Source organism: Camellia sinensis, chromosome 15 (assembly GCF_055761805.1).
Source record: "Camellia sinensis isolate YWXY chromosome 15, ASM5576180v1, whole genome shotgun sequence".
Lineage (NCBI taxonomy): Eukaryota > Viridiplantae > Streptophyta > Magnoliopsida > Ericales > Theaceae > Camellia > Camellia sinensis.
The window spans coordinates 24,999,139-25,018,290 of NC_138975.1; positions in this window are offsets into that span (position 1 = coordinate 24,999,139).

A 19,152-nucleotide genomic window follows, 5' to 3' on the forward strand; every position below is an offset into this window, starting at 1 on the left:
ATTACCTTACTAAATAAAATTATAATAATTTAACAACAATTAAAATAAACAATGTTTTTTTTACGAAGGTAGGTCCGTAGATAATGTAGCCTGTAGTATGTGCTTCTCAAATTCATTGTACTATGCTGAAAATTATTATGCTGCTGCATATGGAGAGGTTATAGTATCTTCGACTATGCTCAAATATTATTGTGCTGCTGCACATGGTGGTCAACTATGAAATGCAAAACAAACGTGTAAAGATGTTCTTTTTCCCCTAATTTGATCACAAATCTATGGAACACACCAAAAGATTTTATCAACAAAACAATTTGCAGGGATAATTAATTTTAAGCAGGGATTTCTTGCTAAATATATATTCTAATACATTTAAACCACTACATGACAAATTTATTTTGTAATTCCAACAAACACACTATTCAGTCAATTAAACAAACACATAAAGTGCACAGTTAAGACTAGTACCAGTAACCCAAGAAACCCACATTGAGGACGACTATATCATACTTATATTTGAGCAGAAATGGAGAGAAAAATTAGGGCAAAGATGAACTGTCCATCTTCTGATTTCGTTTCCGACGCATTAATGTGCCTCACCGCCTGGTCTTTCTCATCGCAATCAGCCCGTTCGAGATCGTCGTTCTGACGAGTCCAACGATAGTCCTTTGTAGACAAAGGTTCTAAAACAGTTGAGGGTCTGGATTTGAACATATGGCTTGTGGAGGGATTGGAGAAGATCGAAGGTAGGGTTAGGGTTTTGGATCCGACAACAAGAGTGGAGAAGACAAAGAAGATGACCGGTGAAGAGAATAGGAGAAGAGAAAGAGGGCGGTGAGGGAGGAGGTGTGGCGGCGGCAGTGGTGGTCGCCGGTGGCGGCACCAGAGCCGACGACGTAGGAGGCGGAAGAGATAAAAGAGAGAAGAGTGAGAGGGAGTGTTGGGTTAGGGATTGGGGATTTGAGATCGTGAGAAACAGAAGGGGAGAGAGCGGGAAAACGAAAGAAATTTTTTTGTTAATTTTTTTTTTGTAGTTAATGATTTTTTTTTTTTATTTTATTTCAATTTTTTTTAGGTTACTAAGGTTGAAAATTTATTTGTTTCATTTTTATTTTATTAAAAAAATTTATTATTATTTTTTATTTGGTAGAAGTAGGGGTAATATTTTAATTAAAAATATTTTCTGTTAAAATAAAGTTTATTTTTTGTGAGCGGGAAAATGAAAAGAAGTTTTTTTTGTTATTTTCTTTTTTTGTAGTTAATGATTTTTTTTTTTCAATTTTTTTTTAGGTTACAAAGGTTGAAAATTTATTTGTTTCATTTTTATTTTACTGAAAAATTTTATTATTATTTTTTATTTGGTAGAAATAGGGGTAATATTTTAATTAAAAATATTTTCTGTTAAAATAAAGTTAATTTTTTGTGGTCAATGGAAAATATTTTTTTGCAGCCATTTTTTTTTTGTTACTGTAAATCATGAACTAATTTTTGTAGTAGAGGAGAGGGTGCGGTAGTAGTGGTGAAGGTGGTGGATAAGAGGTAATGACGAAGGAGATTAGTGGTGAAGTTATGGTAGTGGTAGAGGTAGAGGAGATGGAGTGACGGTGGTGGAGGAGAGGTAATGGTAGCAGTAGTGACAATAGTGGTGGTGGTAGTGGTGGTAATGGAGTGGTAGTGATGGTGGTAGTAATGGTAGTCGTAGAGGTGGAGTGGCAACAGTGGTAGTAGTGGTGGTAGTGGAATGACATTTGCAGTAGTGGTGAAGGTACTAGAGGAGATGTGTGGTGAGAGAGAGAGATGAGTGAGAGACAGATGGAGAAGAGAGACAGAGAGAGAGAGAGAGAGAGAGAGATAGAGACAGAGTGTTAAGCGAGAGAGAGACAAAGTGGTCGCTAAAAGTGCATTTTCTTATAGTGGATCGATAAGTCTAGAGGGAGCTTGGTAAGTAGAAAAGAGGGGAGGGAGAAAGTGGGCAAGACGAACACATAAACATATATTTGCAATTGATCAAAGAAACATAAATGTGAAGTACTGACACAAAATACTTTTCGAATTACCAAATCTAGAAATTAACATATGCCCAGAACGAAATATGGTGGTTAAGAGAGAAAGAGGAAGATATTAGGGCACGATGGCAGGAAGCAAGAGATGATGAAGATGGACAACAAAAACAATGGAAAGTGGGCTTACCGGTAGGATTGGCTGGTGGTAGCGATGGGTCGTGCGAATGTGGGGACTATGGCGACGAAATGGGGTTCCGCTGTATTCAGAGAGATGGTGCCAACGGTGGCATGGTATCGTAGTGATTCCAGGGCGGTGAAGGTGTGTGAGGTAGAGATTGCTAAGAGAAGGAGTCGATTTGTGAGAAATTATGGCAAATAATAAGATCTAGAGAAAGAAACAGAAATCAACTTACCTGATTAGAATGAAATACTCTAAGTTCGTGAATCGGCGTTGTCGACTTTGGATTTCGGGCGGTACAATGGTGGAATGGAGCAACAAAATCGTCCGTGAGGGAGGAAGAATGAGAATAAGTAGTCGTGTGAGAGAGAGGAAGAGAAAGAGACATGAGAAACGTAGGAGGGATTTGGGGCAAAACTTGGAGGGTCCCAAATTTTGAGAGGGAATTTCAAATTAACGTAAAATTTTGGTAATTACACACATTATACGATTAATTAGACAACAAATTAATTAAGAAAATTAAATTATTGTTAGCTAATTTAAATGATAGTGACAATCACTTTTTTGCCAACAAGTCCATTGATGATATCTCTCTTTAACTTGTAAGTTTTCCATTTACTCGCTAGTTCATCTTTGCCTTTAATTTTGTAATTTTTATTTCTTTAGTAGAAATTTCACTTTTTTAATAATTTCACCTAAATATTAAGGTTAAATTTCACTATTTGAAGATAATGAAGTTTTACTACTTGAAATGATGGTATGTTTTATGATAATGATGACAAGGATAATAAAGGTGGTGGTAACAACAATGGTGGCTTCATAATGGTGGTGGTGGTGGTTCTGACAGTGACAGTGATGGTGATGATGGTTGTAGCAATATTAGTGATGATTGTAGCAATTGTGAGGTAATAATGATGTATGTTGATGCTTGTGTATAAATATTTACAAATTCAATTAGCATTAAATAATTATGTAATTTTATGTGAGAAATTCGTCGTAATTTAAATGAATTTTATCCTACAAACTCAAACTCAATTATAATTGGATTCGAATGGATTGGACAAAGGGTGCCGCCTCTTACACCAACACCGCAAAATTATGATAATAAATTTTAAATAATATATACTTTGCAAAAAAATATATAAATTATTATTTAGAATTATCTTCACACTATCAAGCATGGGTATAAAAATTATCATTTAGAATTATCTTCACACTATGAATTATCTTCAAACTAGTTACACACTATAAGAAATTGCACATTTGAAAACTAAATTTTTAATTGTTAAAAATCATTTTTAGTCGACTAAAATTATTTTAGTAGCCAAAAAATACCATTCGTCGACTAATAATTTAGTCGCCATAATTTTTTTTTAAAATTTATTTTGAACTTTTATCGACTAAATTTTTAGTCGTAGATAAATTTATCACTACTATGTTTTATTTAGTGATTAAAATATATAGTCGCCAATTCTTTTTTCCATTATCGGTGACAAATTAATTTTGTAGCCAAACATCTAATTGACTCCTTTAGCTAGCAACCAAACTTTTTTGTAGGCAAAAGATTGTAGCTTTTTTAGTGACTAAATGTTTAGTCGTAAAAAATATCGAAGAAGCCTTTATTTCCTTTTGGCTACGAATTGGTTGGTCGCCAACAACTTCACTTCTTTTTAGCTACTAAATGTTTAATCGTAAAAAACTTTCTTTAGTTTTTATTTTTATACATATATATATTTATTTCGCTACAACCTGTATTTATTCTGTGCAACCTGTACCTTGTATATAAAGAAAATAATAACAATCCAAGAAAATTTAACTTTTAACGTCAAATTTGAAATGTAATAGAAATTCCATACGAATCAAGCATAATCCAACCTAAAATAATAATTCTATACAAAACAGAGGATTATACAAAAATCATGTTTGCCGTACACAAAAAAAGAAATATCCACAATACCATGTCAAATGGTAATCTATACCATGCCAAAAGTAATATGTTAGAGCATCTCCAATGGTAGTAGGCATTTGTATATATTTTATTTTGCCTATCAACTGTTTTATGTTTTTACTCCAACCATGCTCTTTATTTTAGCTATTAATCCAAATACTATTAATTTTATAGAATGCCACGTCAACAACAAAGATGGAGGGAAATGATCCTAATGATTGAATACATTTTGCCTAGCGTTGAAGGCTAGCTACATGTAGCTAGTGAATATGAGTTGAGCCAAAATGCCTAATCATATGCCTAGTGCGTTGGAATTGAAAAAAGTGAATCACACTAGACATTTTAACTAACAAGTATTATATGCCTAGTGCATTGGAGATGCTCTTATATGCCAAAAGCAATTTGTACCATGCCAATAGTTATCTGTATGAACAATGGTAATCCAAAAAAAAAAAAACAAAGGACAACATAATAACAGATTATAAAAAAAACAATGTCCTCCGCACAAAAATAAAGAATATCCACTTTTCCACTCCAAAAACCATCTGTAAAAATAAAATTCACATCTACATCAAAATACAATACATCCACATCTATTAATTCATTCCCAGTACAAATTATTAATATTTTCTAAAATACAATACATCCACATGTACATCAAAATTCACATTCAAAAAATCATCTACCAAGGCACTGACCGGACAACTCGGATCATTGTCACCCATAACGAACAATACAAACACCTTTATATTAGCAACGAAAGATGGGTCAATTCTTGTGCCATAGAATGAAACCCCAATGCCAAAACAGGCACCCCCGTCCTGGGCGAGCGCATCTATTAGTCGGCCACCTCCAAAGCAGAATCCGATGATACCAAGCTTCTTTGAGATTCCTGCAGCTACAAACTCATCCATCATCCATTTTTTTGAGGTTGTAATGTCTTTTGCAATCCTTTTCGGGGTTTGTTGTGCCAGCCATGCTTCAAATAAAGTCTTTGGTCTATCCTTTGCCCACGGATCCCCACGAAACAAGTCCGGTACTAGTACACTAACAATATTTATTTCAAGAAAAACATCAATAAAAATTATATAAAGGATCATTTTAAGAATCGTTAACAATGCTGACAAAGATATGGAAAGACAAGACAACATGGATATCAATGCATAGACCAGCAGCATTAGATACAGAATGCTCAAGTTTGTTCAGGTGCCAAAGGCATAAAACCGTAAATGAAGCCTTTTTAAAAATTTATTTGAAATATATTTTTCTTTTATGTTGAAATGCAAAACAAGTTTGTTCAGGTGCCACTGGCATAAAAAACTTAAATGAAGCATTTTTAAAATTTTATTTGAAATACATATTTCTTTTATGTTGAAATGCAAAATTACTAATTACATTCAAGTTTAAAACTTTCAATTCCCAAAACGAATTGAAACCAGCAGTATAATATTTTTTAAAAAAAAATCGAGATTAAGATAGCTCTCCCTATTTTTTTAATTGTTAGTGTGATGACAAATGGAAAATCTTATTTGCCTAGCACTGAGGCCACTTCTGACTAGATACATGTATGCCCTATTCCCAGTGTATCAAACATCATCTAATACAAGTGTCTTTGGTAGTTGTAGTGTAGTAAAAATGTATTTTCACACATGATGTCTAAAAATCAGGAAACATACTTGTAACTATTGCAGGCAACATGATATGCGAAATCTCTAGTGGATGAATCCTCAAATCCTAAGATATCGGACAAAAGCAAGATGCCAGTTCCATTGTTGTTCTTCACTACCGTGAAAAGACAAGCAAGGATACTGTCATCTCCCTCCCCTATCGAAATCTCAACTCCATTGACTAGCTCACAAGCCTCATCATTTATACCGTCTTCAACTTCCACTGGGCTGCGAGATACTTTACAAGCTGTAGATTTTATAAAACATAACGAGGGCAGGCGAGGATTTGAAATTGCAGATTCTGTGGACAATAACTGAAGCCTTTATAGTCTAAAAATGAATAAGATATATAAATTGCAGATCCAAAATATACATATTTGACCAGACCAATTATGAATAAGATATATAAATATTCCATTTTACAGCCAAAAAAAGACAATGACAAGTAAACAACATATGATTGGCACTCCTATCGTTTTCTTCTATAAATTGTAGAACTAGTTTCCTCTACTTGTTTACAAGTGATCTAGGTATGGCTATAAGAAGAAAAAGTTCACTTGGGTTCGAATGATAACAAATTAAATTGATAAATATACCAAATTATCACAACACACAATTTACATGTTGAAGCATCATTTATTTTACAAGCAACGTGTCACAGGGATGGGATGGGAAGTGTTGCAGTTACCATTTAAGAAATGCATTTTCGGGTCAACCTTGGTCATGGAAACTCTCTCTTTATACATCAATTTTTCTCACCATATCATGCCAAGCAAAATATACCAAATTAAAACCATCAAAGGTCATATACCAGAAACTGTATGACGCCATTTACCCTATATGTGAGTATGATGAATAAGACATGGCAAAGGATTTCAATGGTTAACTGAATGTAAACCATGGTTGGATATTTTTACCTAATTAAGTGAAGGTTAAGGTCACAAATCATAATTTTTGTAAGTTTCAAAATCAAGAATAGACCATTTTACATTTCTAAAGATCAACAACATAAAGCATCCATCCAACCAAAAACTCAAATATGGGAGCTCTTACTATTAAGATGGTGGTCTAAAGAGAGAATTTGTTCCCCACAAATCCTTTTTCTTCGAATCCTTGATGTCCATTTTGCAAATGACGCTAATAACGGTGCCACATGTAACGTAAGCTTCAAATTTCTAAATGTGTTGACATTGAAACTTCTATGGATCTTTTAGAACACCGAAATGTCATTCTATTTTCCTTGTACACGAATGTGCTTAAATTATCAAAATTACCACTTAAAACTTTATTCACATACAGAAGCTACATTTCACACACACCAACCATGAACAAATTAGATGGAGGGGGCGGGGGGAGGTGCTATGACAGAAGGGTCAATAAACATGACAACAATACCAGATACATCTACCTTGCTTACTAATGATTCTAATCTGGTTCATTCCTCAGCCCACAACCACTTCCCATCCCCAACCCTTGCCCAAATCTTGACTCATACATAAATTTGAGTAAACAACCACTAAAACCCCCTCCACTCCTTTACTCAAACCTATACCAACTTGAGTTTCACTCAAATTTTGACTCAAATCAAGGGAGGCTCATTTCCATTACTCAAATTTATATCCAATCAAAACTTGACACATAGATGCATTTACCCAAATTTTCCAAATTCTCCTTTACTCTGACTCCTGGCATCCACTCAAAACTTAACACTAGGTAATTTTACTAAAATTTGATTTTATCAATTAGAGTGTTTCATATCAAATGAAGCCTTTTACTCAAACTTCTAGTCAATTTATTTATGTTTATTTTTATCTTTATTGATTTTTTTTTTTTTGCTGATTACAGAGTGATTCTTTAAAACAAAAAAAAAAGAAAAAAAAAAGGTGTAATAGCATTTAATTAAGGGCAGATTACATATGCCTCCCTTGAGGTTTGGCTAAATTACAGATACCCCCTGAGGTTTCGGAAATTACATCCCGCTCCCTAAGGTTTGTATTTTCATAACAATTTGCCCCCTGAGGTTTAAATTTCATAACAAATTACTCCCTAATTTGTTATGCAAATATAGCATTTAGGGGGGAATTTGTAATTTCTCAAACCTCAGGGGGGTATTTGTAATTTAGCCAAACCTCAAGGGGGATATATGTAATTTGCCCTTTAATTAATTCAAGATTCACAACTAAATCAACCCAAACTATAAGAACCAGATCAGTAATATAATAAGCACGAATCTCAACAACCCATTAATATTTCTTCAAAAATCTGAACAATCAATAAAAAAAAACAATTTTAATAATAATAAAAAAAAGCAATGGAAACAAACTTACAGAAAAGGGAAGCTGAGGAGAAGCAAAAGTTGAAAACAAGTGAGGGTGGTGATGGTTGAGCTGCCTTCTAAGTAAGATTGGAGCTGAAAACAAGGGTGATGATGCCAACCCCATAGCCATATCCCTCTACTCTTTTACTCTAAAAATGGTTGCAAAATTCAACTGTAGAATGGAAAAAACAAACAAGTGGAATTGACCTAAACTAACTTAAGAATATACATCATTCTATCCATCAAAGAGCAATTATATTGACCCAATTGCATGTTATCAATAAGAGACAACTAATAATCTCTGCTTTCTAAAGAACCCAATTGAAGGAAAACAGTCAGTTAACAATGTATCTTCCCAATTACTTAGGTTTTCTTCATCAATTACAAAAGTCAAGAAACGATGGATCTTGATACCTACTTCTGTGGGAAAAGAAGTAGCATTTAAAACAAAAATTTCCCAAATACAAAGTTTCTTGGCCAATATTCACCAAGTGACAGTAGGTTTCCATCTCTTTTCAAGAAACAACAAGGCTACTTGCTCTCAATTTCAGATGTGGAAACAAGCTACTGAGGAAGAAAACTGAATATTGTGACTTGTGAGTAACATAGTAAGAGGAAAATGGATTTCCTTGCAATTAAACAAGTATTTTCTCTTCTAAAGATGAACCGTGAAAGTACTGTCAAGCATTAAATATGATTGCAGAAGATCAGACATCAGTCAATTGAAAAAATGATTTTCTCACCAGTCCATGCAGGAGAAAATAAAAAGAAAATAAACAAAAAGAAGTAACAACAAAAATGGCAACGAAACCTATGGCCCATCCAGCTATGGATTTGTTATCCTCACAATATGCATAAAATTCAGCTAAAAAAGGGTGACCCAATGCACAAGTTTCCCACTATAGCGAGGTCTAGGGTGGGAAGAAAAACACAGCCTTACCCTCATTTCTAGAGAGGAGGTTTCCGTAACTTGAACTTGCGCCACCAAGGACAAAGCTTATAGTTAAGCATGGGTAAATACAAAATAAGGTCATTGAAAGATATAATAAAGTAATTTCCTCTTACACTAAGGGTAGTGATAATGGACAGTCATATAAGTCAGATATGAGAACCATATGGGTAACTTTTTCCCATAGACACTACAAGAAAACACATTTTTGCCGACTATTTTTGGCTACCAAAACAAATTTAGTCGCCAAAAGTGTGGGAATTGGCTACCAAAATTAATTTTAGTCGGCAAAAGTCAACCTTTTAGCTACTAATTTTTTTTAGTAGGGGAATGTTGATTATTGGTGACTAAAAAAAATTTAGTAGCTAAAAAAAATACAATTGGCGACTAAAAAATTTTTTAGTAGCTAAACATATCACAATTGGCGACTAAAAGAATTTTTAGTCGCCAAAGACCTACTTTTGGCTACTAAATAGTTTGGTAGCCGAATGAAAATAAAAAAATTATAAAATACCTTTGGCGACCAAAATTTTGGTCTCCAAAAACAGGGGATTCACCGACTAAATTACGTTTTAGTTGCCAAAGGACTACTTTTGGCTACTAAATAGTTTGGTAGCCGAATGAAAATAAAAAAATTATAAAATACCTTTGGCGACCAAAATGTTTGTCGCCAAAAACAGGGGATTCATCGACTAAATTAGTTTTTAGTCGCCAAAGACCTACTTTTGGCTACTAAATAGTTTGGTAGCCGAATGAAAATAAAAAAATTATAAAATACCTTTGGCGACCAAAATTTTGGTCTCCAAAAACAGGGGATTCACCGACTAAATTACGTTTTAGTCGCCAAAGGACTACTTTTGGCTACTAAATAGTTTGGTAGCCGATTGTTTAATAATGGTAAAGTGTTCCTTTAGGTAATGGTAATTTCTGTAGGGTTGTAATGAAAAATTAATATTATTAAAATGTAATATTATTAAAATGTAATGAATATTTTTAAAATGTAATAATTTATCATTTAAATAAAATTTTCAATTTTTCAATATCATTATCAAAACGAGGGCTAAGTGTATAAAAAAAATTCACTCATGACTTATAATTAAATAAATCTGATTTGTAAGACTTATTGATATTATTTCAGATTTTAAAATTTTTCTCAATTTTTTAATAATTAATTTTTTCAACTTTTTTAAATATTTTAAGCAAATTTGTTTATTTTTTAGACTCACTTAATTTAGATATGTTTAAAAAAGAAAATATTTGTGATTTTTTTAAAATACAAAATAAGTACTCACTTAATTCACTTAATTTAGATATATTTTTTTTTAAATTTGAGGGATCTATAAAAGTGATTGGCGATTTAATGCTAATTGAACTGAAGGCCTAAACTGGGGCTGTGCGTATATATTTTTTAGTTATGCGTTAATTATAACGATCCCGGGTTTACCCTTGTTGTACAGTGATCCGGACATGTGTCCGTGGATGTTAGTAGTTGGTTATTATCGTGTTTACATTCCCTTTTCTTTATATTTGAGTTATAGGATGTGTTAGGCAGGTTTGTTACAGGTTGGTTGTGTTCGGGAGCCTAGTGTTGCTGCCCAGAATTTTGGACCTTCGCTCGAGCGAGGAGTTGGTCGCTCGAGCGAGAGTGGGGTTCGAGTATGGTGGGTCGAGCCAGAGTGGCTCGCTCGAGCGAGCGGTTGCACCTGGTTCTGGACCTGAGAGCTGTCTTTCTTGGCTCGAGCGAGCTTCCTTCGCTCGAGCGGTCTGGATTTTTCTTCGCTCGATCGAGAACTTCTTGGCTCGAGCGAGAGTTTTCTGTGTCTGGTCGCTCGAGCGACCAAGCCTTCGCTCGAGCGAGCGTGTTTTATATCAGCGGACAGCAGCGTCTAAAACATCACTTTTTCACTTTCTTTTTGATCCAAAACCCTTAATCCGACACTCTCTCTCTCTAAACTTGCACTCTCTCTAAGATTTGATCTCCCTAGGGTGTGAATCTAGCCTAGGGCCTTTGTTAAAAAGATAGAGGGCGTTGAGAGCTTCGATTTAATCTGAAAAAGTTTGGATTTGGAGCAAGTTGATCTTCGAGTCTTCATCTCCTTTTTGTCTTAAACTCCGAGGTAGGGATATTCTACTCCTCTCTATGGGTTTTGTCTTTAAATTTTGGTATTTTGAGATGTTGGGCTTGGTTTGGTAATTTTGTGAAAGTTTGGGGCTTTTGTGTAATTTTACAAAAGTTGGGGTTTTGTTCATAATAAACCTAGATGCATGTTTGGAATAGAGAAATGGAATGATTGTTGAATCATTGATGAAAATGGGACCTAAGGGTTGAAATGTTAATTATGGGAATTGACCTAATTACATTGTTTAATTAATTGGGATAATTAATTGAGAGGAATGAAGAAATGAAATGTTGATTGAATATCCATTGTGCATTTATTTTCTGTTTAGAAATAACTGCTTTGGGCTATCGGTGGAGGATAGTCGTGATTGTTGTAGACAATGCATGATGATTAGGCAAACTGAAACTAATCAATGAAATGTGTCATGGAACTTGACGGTTGATAGAATACATTAACTGTATGTATTGGGTGATTGTATATAGAACCAATGTGTTTATATACGTAATGTGTAGAGGAGGAGATAGGGGATGTACTCTGCGGTTTAGGGGAAGATAGGGGATGTACCTCTAAACCGGATAGTGATGGGAGAAGATAGGGGATGAACTCCGTAGATACAGCTCATATGCTTGTCTAAAGAAGTGAAGATAGAGCTTATATGCTTATCTTTGTGATGTGTGGATATAGCCTTTATGCTTATCTGTGGATATTGTTGTTATACATATCTGTTATAGAATGTGGATATAGCTTATTTGCTTATCTGAGAATGTGGATATTGTTGTTATACATATCTGTTGAGCATGTGGGTAGTGCTTATATGCCTATCAGTTGAAAAAGGGGAAATGAAAAGTAATTGGGACTTGTAAGTCGTTTGACATAAATATATGATTTATGTGTTTGTATCAGTGTTGGCCATCTATCAATTGCTAATATTTTAGTCATTGTCCATGGTTGGTTTAGTGTATTTCTACTGGGCTGTGGCTCACCCTATATGGGAATATCATTTTCAGGTGCAGGTAGCATGCCACCTCCAAGGACATAGCTGGGAGGCTAGTGGCGGGCATACTTTGTTGCTTAACTTTTGATGTATTACATGTAACTTCAAGCCTAGGGCTTAATGAGTAAACGAGTTAGTACTCTTTTGTTGTAACCAAGTGTTAACTTGGAAAGCTGTAAGCCCGTAGGGCATTTTGTTATGATGTTAACATGTAATACTTTTGTAATGGAACTCTAAGGAATAAAAGAATGTGGTTAGTTTATATGTAAATGCATGTCTTATTTGATGGGTTTAATGTTATTATTTTGAGGGCGTTACAACTTGGTATCAGAGCGTACCGGGTTCGAATACTTTGGGTACGTGGGAAGTGATTAGTATCACAATGGGTTTGTCTCGCTTGATAGAGACTTAGATGTAGTATCATATGCTATGTGTTTAATTGATAACATGCTTATGTGATTATGTGGGTATGGGATTTAATTTCTGGGATGTTGATTGGATCCTTGAGTTTCTGGGAGTCTTGTTGGAAAAGCACTTGATCAATGCTGTTTCTAACCAGAACTCTAGTAACGTCTCGGGACTATCATTATCCGGAAGTGAAATTCGTAAGTGCTTATGTGTTTATGTGCTTATGTGGAGTGAATTACAGTTGTCCATGCATTAGGACGTGAGTGTTTAGTTTCGGCACATTTGTGAATGTGCTAACGGTCTGTGTTGCCTTTATTAGGATGTCAGGACGAGGAAGAGGTGCTAGGCGTGGTAGACCTACGAGGCAGGAAGTACCGTCACCGGGTGAGATTCCGGCAGTGCAGGAGGGAGTTGGGCAGGCCACTGTGGCCGAGCCAGTAGGTCAGCAGGCTATGGGTGCCTTGGCCAGAGAGATAGCAGGAGCTTTAGGTATTCTTAGAGCTGGGAATCAGGCAGCTGAGACAGGGCCTTCTTTCTTGAAGAGGGAGTTCTTCCGGTCTAATCCGGATGAGTTTATCGGGGATCCGAAGGAGCCACTGAAGGCTGATGAGTGGTTAGAGCAAATGAGTAAGACGTTCGAGATGCTTGGCATCGAGGACGGAACACTGAAAGTGACCTTGGCATCCTTCCAACTGAAGGGAGATGCGGGTCAATGGTGGAAGTACGAGAAGGCTCGTGTTGGTGGTGCTTGGGAGGCGTTTATAAATGCTTTTCAGGAGAGATTTTTGTCTGCAGCAGCTAGGGAGAAGCTGAGGGATCAGTTTAGCCGGCTTAAACAGCAGGGCTTGTCAGTGGCCGAGTTTGAGGCTACTTTTACCAGTCTGTCCAGGTTTGCACCGGAGCTGGTGGCGTCTGAGGAACGCCGTTGCTATGAGTTTGAGCGGAAGTTGAGGCGGGGCCTCAAGTTGAGAGTTGGTGGGTCTTACATTCGAGAGTATAGACACCTAGTTGATGCTGCTGCTCATATGGAGATTATGATGCAGGAGGAGGAGGAAGAACAGAGGGGCTCCAAGAGGAGCCAGGATAGTCAGAGTGATGGCAGGAGACAAAAGGGTTATAACCCTCAGCAGTCTCAGGGTGTAGTCTCTAGATCGACCTTTCCAGTGCCGAGTGTAGGCTCGGGGAGAGGCAGTCAGGGGGAATTCACTTGTTACAAGTGTGGCCAGCTGGGTCACAAGGTTTCAGTTTGCTCGCAGAAGGGTGGGGGTCAGAAAGCTGCTTCTTCTTCAGCTAGACCGCAGAGTCAGAGTTTGGGCAGGGGGCAGCCCTTGACTTGTTATCAGTGTGGACAACCTGGGCACATGAAGAGGTTTTGCCCACAGTTGAGTGTCACTTCGGGAGCGTCTGGTTCTAGGCAGACGCAGGGTTTTCAGCCAGCTCAGTCTGTGCAGGCCTCGAGGGCCAATCCGGGAGTTTCGTCATCCCAGTCTGTGCAGCAGTCTTTTGCTCCGAGAGGTGAGCAGGTAGACCAGGGGCCTACGGGGCGCGTGTATGCTGTTACCGCGCAGGATTTAGTACCGGCTCCATCAGTAGTGAGAGGTACTTTTCTGTTTTGCAACTCAGTTGCTAATGTGTTGATAGACACGGGTGCAACTCATTCTTTTGTATCTGCTGCATTTGCATCTGTTTTGGAATTGGAGTTAGCACAGTTAGCATCTCCTATTTGTGTGGTATCGCATTTGGGTGGTGAGTTGATCCTGAAACAGGGTGTTAGAGGATGTGATATAGAGGTCGCCGACTTTAGGCTTCCTTTTCCGTTTGTTGTCATGCCCATGAAGGGCTTTGATGTTATTTTGGGTATGGACTGGTTATCGTCATACCGGGCTGTTATCGATTGCTACCGCCAGAGGGTTACGTTATGTACCTTGAGCAGGGAGTGGTTCCATTTCTTGGGAGACCGGGTTGGTAGTGTTTTGCCACCGGGGTATGCTTCGCGAGGGCGAAGTGAGCTTAGTAGTCTACTTGCCAGCTTTGAGAGTGGTGAGAGTGGTGAGACCCAGCTTGTGTTGCCGAGGGTGGTTTGTGAGTATTCTGATGTCTTTCCCGAAGATCTTGTTAGTTTGCCACCTCACCGAGAGATAGAGTTCTCTATTGATTTAGTGCCCGGCACGGCGCCGATTTCTATGGCACCTTACCGTTTTGCTCCAGCAGAGTTGGTTGAGTTGAAAGTTCAGCTCCAGGAATTGCTCGATAAGGGCTTTGCTCGCCCTAGTGTTTCACCGTGGGGAGCGCCGGCCCTCTTTGTTAAAAAGAAAGATGGTGCTTTGAGATTGTGTATAGACTACCGGAAATTGAATCGGGCTACGGTTAAGAATAAGTATCCTATGCCCCGTATAGATGATTTATTTGACCAGTTGAAGGGTTCCCGTTGTTTCTCTAAGATAGACTTGAGATCGGGTTACCACCAGTTGAGGGTCAGGGAGGAAGATATTCCTAAGACGGCATTCCGTATGCGGTATGGCCATTATGAGTTTCTGGTGATGCCATTTGGACTTACCAATGCACCGGCAGTCTTTATGGACTTGATGAACCGGATTTTTCGGGAGTTCTTAGACCAATTTGTGGTTGTTTTTGTGGACGACATCCTTATTTATTCGCCTTCTGAGGAGGAGCACGAGACACACTTGAGAGTGGTGCTTGAGTTACTTAGAGCCCATAGGCTGTATGCCAAGTTTGGGAAGTGTGAGTTCTGGCTGGGGGAAGTCAAATTCTTAGGCCACGTGGTATCCGGGGAAGAGGTGTCTGTTGATACATCCAAGGTTGAGGCAGTGCAAGATTGGGCACAGCCTAAGAGTGTGTTTGAGATCCGCAGTTTTCTGGGATTGGCTGGGTATTACCGTCGGTTTGTGAAAGATTTCTCCAGGTTAGCGTCACCGTTGACTAAGCTGACTCGGAAGGGAGTCAAGTTTGTGTGGAGTGAGACTTGTGAAAAGTCGTTCCAAGAGTTGAAAGTTAGATTGACCACCGCTCCGGTGTTGATTATTCCGGAGAGAGGGTTGGGTTATGCGGTTTATTGTGATGCCTAACGAGAGGGTTTGGGCTGTATGTTGATGCAAGAGGGGAAAGTGGTAGCTTATGGCTCACGTCAGTTGAAAATACACGAGAAGAATTACCCCACACACGACCTAGAGTTAGCAGTAGTGATTTTTGCCTTGAAAATCTGGAGGCACTACCTTTATGGTGAGAGGTTCGAGGTATTCTCGGATCACAAGAGTTTGAAGTATCTGTTTACCCAGAGAGACTTGAATTTGAGGCAGAGGAGATGGATGGAGTTCATCGAGGATTATGATTTTGAGTTGCACTATCATCCGGGAAAGGCCAATGTTGTGGCCGATGCCCTTAGTAGGAAGACCATTGGTGAGGTAGCTTGTATAGCCATCCGGGAATGGGAGATGTTGGGAGCACTTGGTGAGTTTGATTTGCTACTGGGCGAATCTGTTGAGGCTGCGGCCTTGTTTTCTGTTGTTGCACAGCCTACACTTGTGATTAGAGTGTTAGAGGCACAGAGAGGTGACCTTGAGGTAGAATCCCTCCGAGAGAAAATCTCCAGTGGGAAGGTTGAGAAGGGTTTGACGGTGTATCCCGACCTGAGTGTGAGATACCGAGACCGTTTGTTTGTACCGGAGTCTTGCCGAGAGGAAGTACTCCGAGAGTTTCATCATTCGCGCCTTGCGGTGCATCCGGGAGGTACTAAGATGTATCAGGATTTGGGTCGCCAATTTTGGTGGCGGGGTATGAAGAGAGATGTGGCTGTTTTTGTATCGAAGTGCCTTACTTGCCAGCAAGTGAAGGCCGAGCATCAGAGGCCAGCGGGTTTGTTGCAACCCTTGCCTATTGCCTAGTGGAAGTGGGAGCATGTCACTATGGACTTCGTTGTAGGTCTTCCGAGGACTCAGCGGGGTAGTGATGCTATTTGGGTGGTTGTAGACCGGTTGACTAAGTCGGCGCACTTTATTCCTATGCGCGTGAGAGATTCGGTAGATCATCTTGCCGACCTGTATATTCGGGACGTAGTGAGATTGCACGGGGTCCCAGTAACGATCGTCTCAGATAGAGATCCTCGTTTTACTGCTAGGTTGTGGCAGAGTTTGCAGAGTGCCTTGGGCACTAAGTTGACCTTTAGTACGGCTTATCATCCTCAGACTGACGGGCAGTCCGAGCGTACTATTCAGATCCTTGAGGTTATGCTTCGGGGTTGTGTCCTTGACTTCAGTGGGACGTGGGAGAGGCACTTGCCCATGGTAGAGTTTGCCTATAACAACAGTTTTCAGTCTAGCATCGGTATGTCACCGTTTGAGGCCTTGTATGGCCGACCGTGTAGGTCTCCAGTTTGTTGGGCCGAGGTGGGTGATGCACCTTTGTTGGGTCCGGAGTTGGTTAGGGAGACGACGGAGAAAGTTGAGCTTATCCGTAGGAGGCTTGTTACAGCCCAGAGTCGACAAAAGAGTTATGCCGACCGTAGGCGGAGGCCTTTGGCGTTTGAGGTAGGTGCTCATGTCTTTCTGAAGATATCAGCTAGGCGGGGTCTGATGAGATTTGGGAAAAGTGGGAAGTTATCCCCTCGGTTTATTGGTCCTTTTGAGATCCTTGAGAGGATAGGTGAGGTTGCTTATCGATTAGCCTTACCACCGCAGTTGTCCGGAGTGCATGACGTGTTTCATGTGAGTATGCTTCGGAAGTATGAGCCAGATCCATCACATGTGTTGGATTGGACTGATTTAGAGGTAGATGAGGATGCCTCGTATGAGGAGAGACCGGTTCGGGTCTTGGATAGGCGGGATCAAGTCCTGCGTGGCAAGACCATTCCTTTGGTGAAAGTCTTGTGGAAACATCACGGAGTGGAGGAAGCCACTTGGGAACGTGAGTTGGAAGTTCGAGAGAAATATCCGGACTTGTTTGTTGATATGTAATCTTGTATTTAAATTTTACATTTTGTTGAACTTAAGAGCTTTTATATATGTCTTAAGTTGTGAAACATTGAAAATGTTTTGGTTATTGGAAATATGTTGTGGAACTTGCCTCATATGGAAGTTGAATGTGACATTATATATGTTGATTATATTGTTGAAATTGGAAAGATAGTGCATAATGTTGATACATGTTGAAAATACATATGTTGTTTACATATTGTGATATGTCTATTGTTAAAGGGATGGGATGACCGGTAATGGGTCGAATTATTGAATGTTCAAATGTAACATTGTCTAAAATGGAGGGAAACTTGTTTTTGAAAACTTGTGCTTAATTTCGGGGGCGAAATTCTTTAAGGGGGGGAGGTTATAACGATCCCGGGTTTACCCTTGTTGTACAGTGATCCGGACATGTGTCCGTGGATGTTAGTAGTTGGTTATTATCGTGTTTACATTCCCTTTTCTTTATATTTGAGTTATAGGATGTGTTAGGCAGGTTTGTTACAGGTTGGTTGTGTTCGGGAGCCTAGTGTTGCTGCCCAGAATTTTGGACCTTCGCTCGAGCGAGGAGTTGGTCGCTCGAGCGAGAGCGGGGTTCGGGTATGGTGGGTCGAGCCAAAGTGGCTCGCTCGAGCGAGCGGTTGCACCTGGTTCTGGACCTGAGAGCTGTCTTTCTTGGCTCGAGCGAGCTTCCTTCGCTCGAGCAGTCTGGATTTTTCTTCGCTCGATCGAGAACTTCTTGGCTCGAGCGAGAGTTTTCTGTGTCTGGTCGCTCGAGCGACCAAGCCTTCGCTCGAGCGAGCGTGTTTTATATCAGCGGACAGCAGCGTCTAAAACATCACTTTTTCACTTTCTTTTTGATCCAAAACCCTTAATCCGACACTCTCTCTCTCTAAACTTGCACTCTCTCTAAGATTTGATCTCCCTAGGGTGTGAATCTAGCCTAGGGCCTTTGTTAAAAAGATAGAGGGCGTTGAGAGCTTCGATTTAATCTGAAAAAGTTTGGATTTGGAGCAAGTTGATCTTCGAGTCTTCATCTCCTTTTTGGCTTAAACTCCGAGGTAGGGATATCCTACTCCTCTCTATGGGTTTTGTCTTTAAATTTTGGTATTTTGAGATGTTGGGCTTGGTTTGGTAATTTTGTGAAAGTTTGGGGCTTTTGTGTAATTTTACAAAAGTTGGGGTTTTGTTCATAATAAACCTAGATGCATGTTTGGAATAGAGAAATGGAATGATTGTTGAATCATTGATGAAAATGGGACCTAAGGGTTGAAATGTTAATTATGGGAATTGACCTAATTACATTGTTTAATTAATTGGGATAATTAATTGAGAGGAATGAAGAAATGAAATGTTGATTGAATATCCATTGTGCATTTATTTTCTGTTTAGAAATAACTGCTTTGGGCTATCGGTGGAGGATAGTCGTGATTGTTGTAGACAATGCATGATGATTAGGCAAACTGAAACTAATCAATGAAATGTGTCATGGAACTTGACGGTTGATAGAATACATTAACTGTATGTATTGGGTGATTGTATATAGAACCAATGTGTTTATATACGTAATGTGTAGAGGAGGAGATAGGGGATGTACTCCG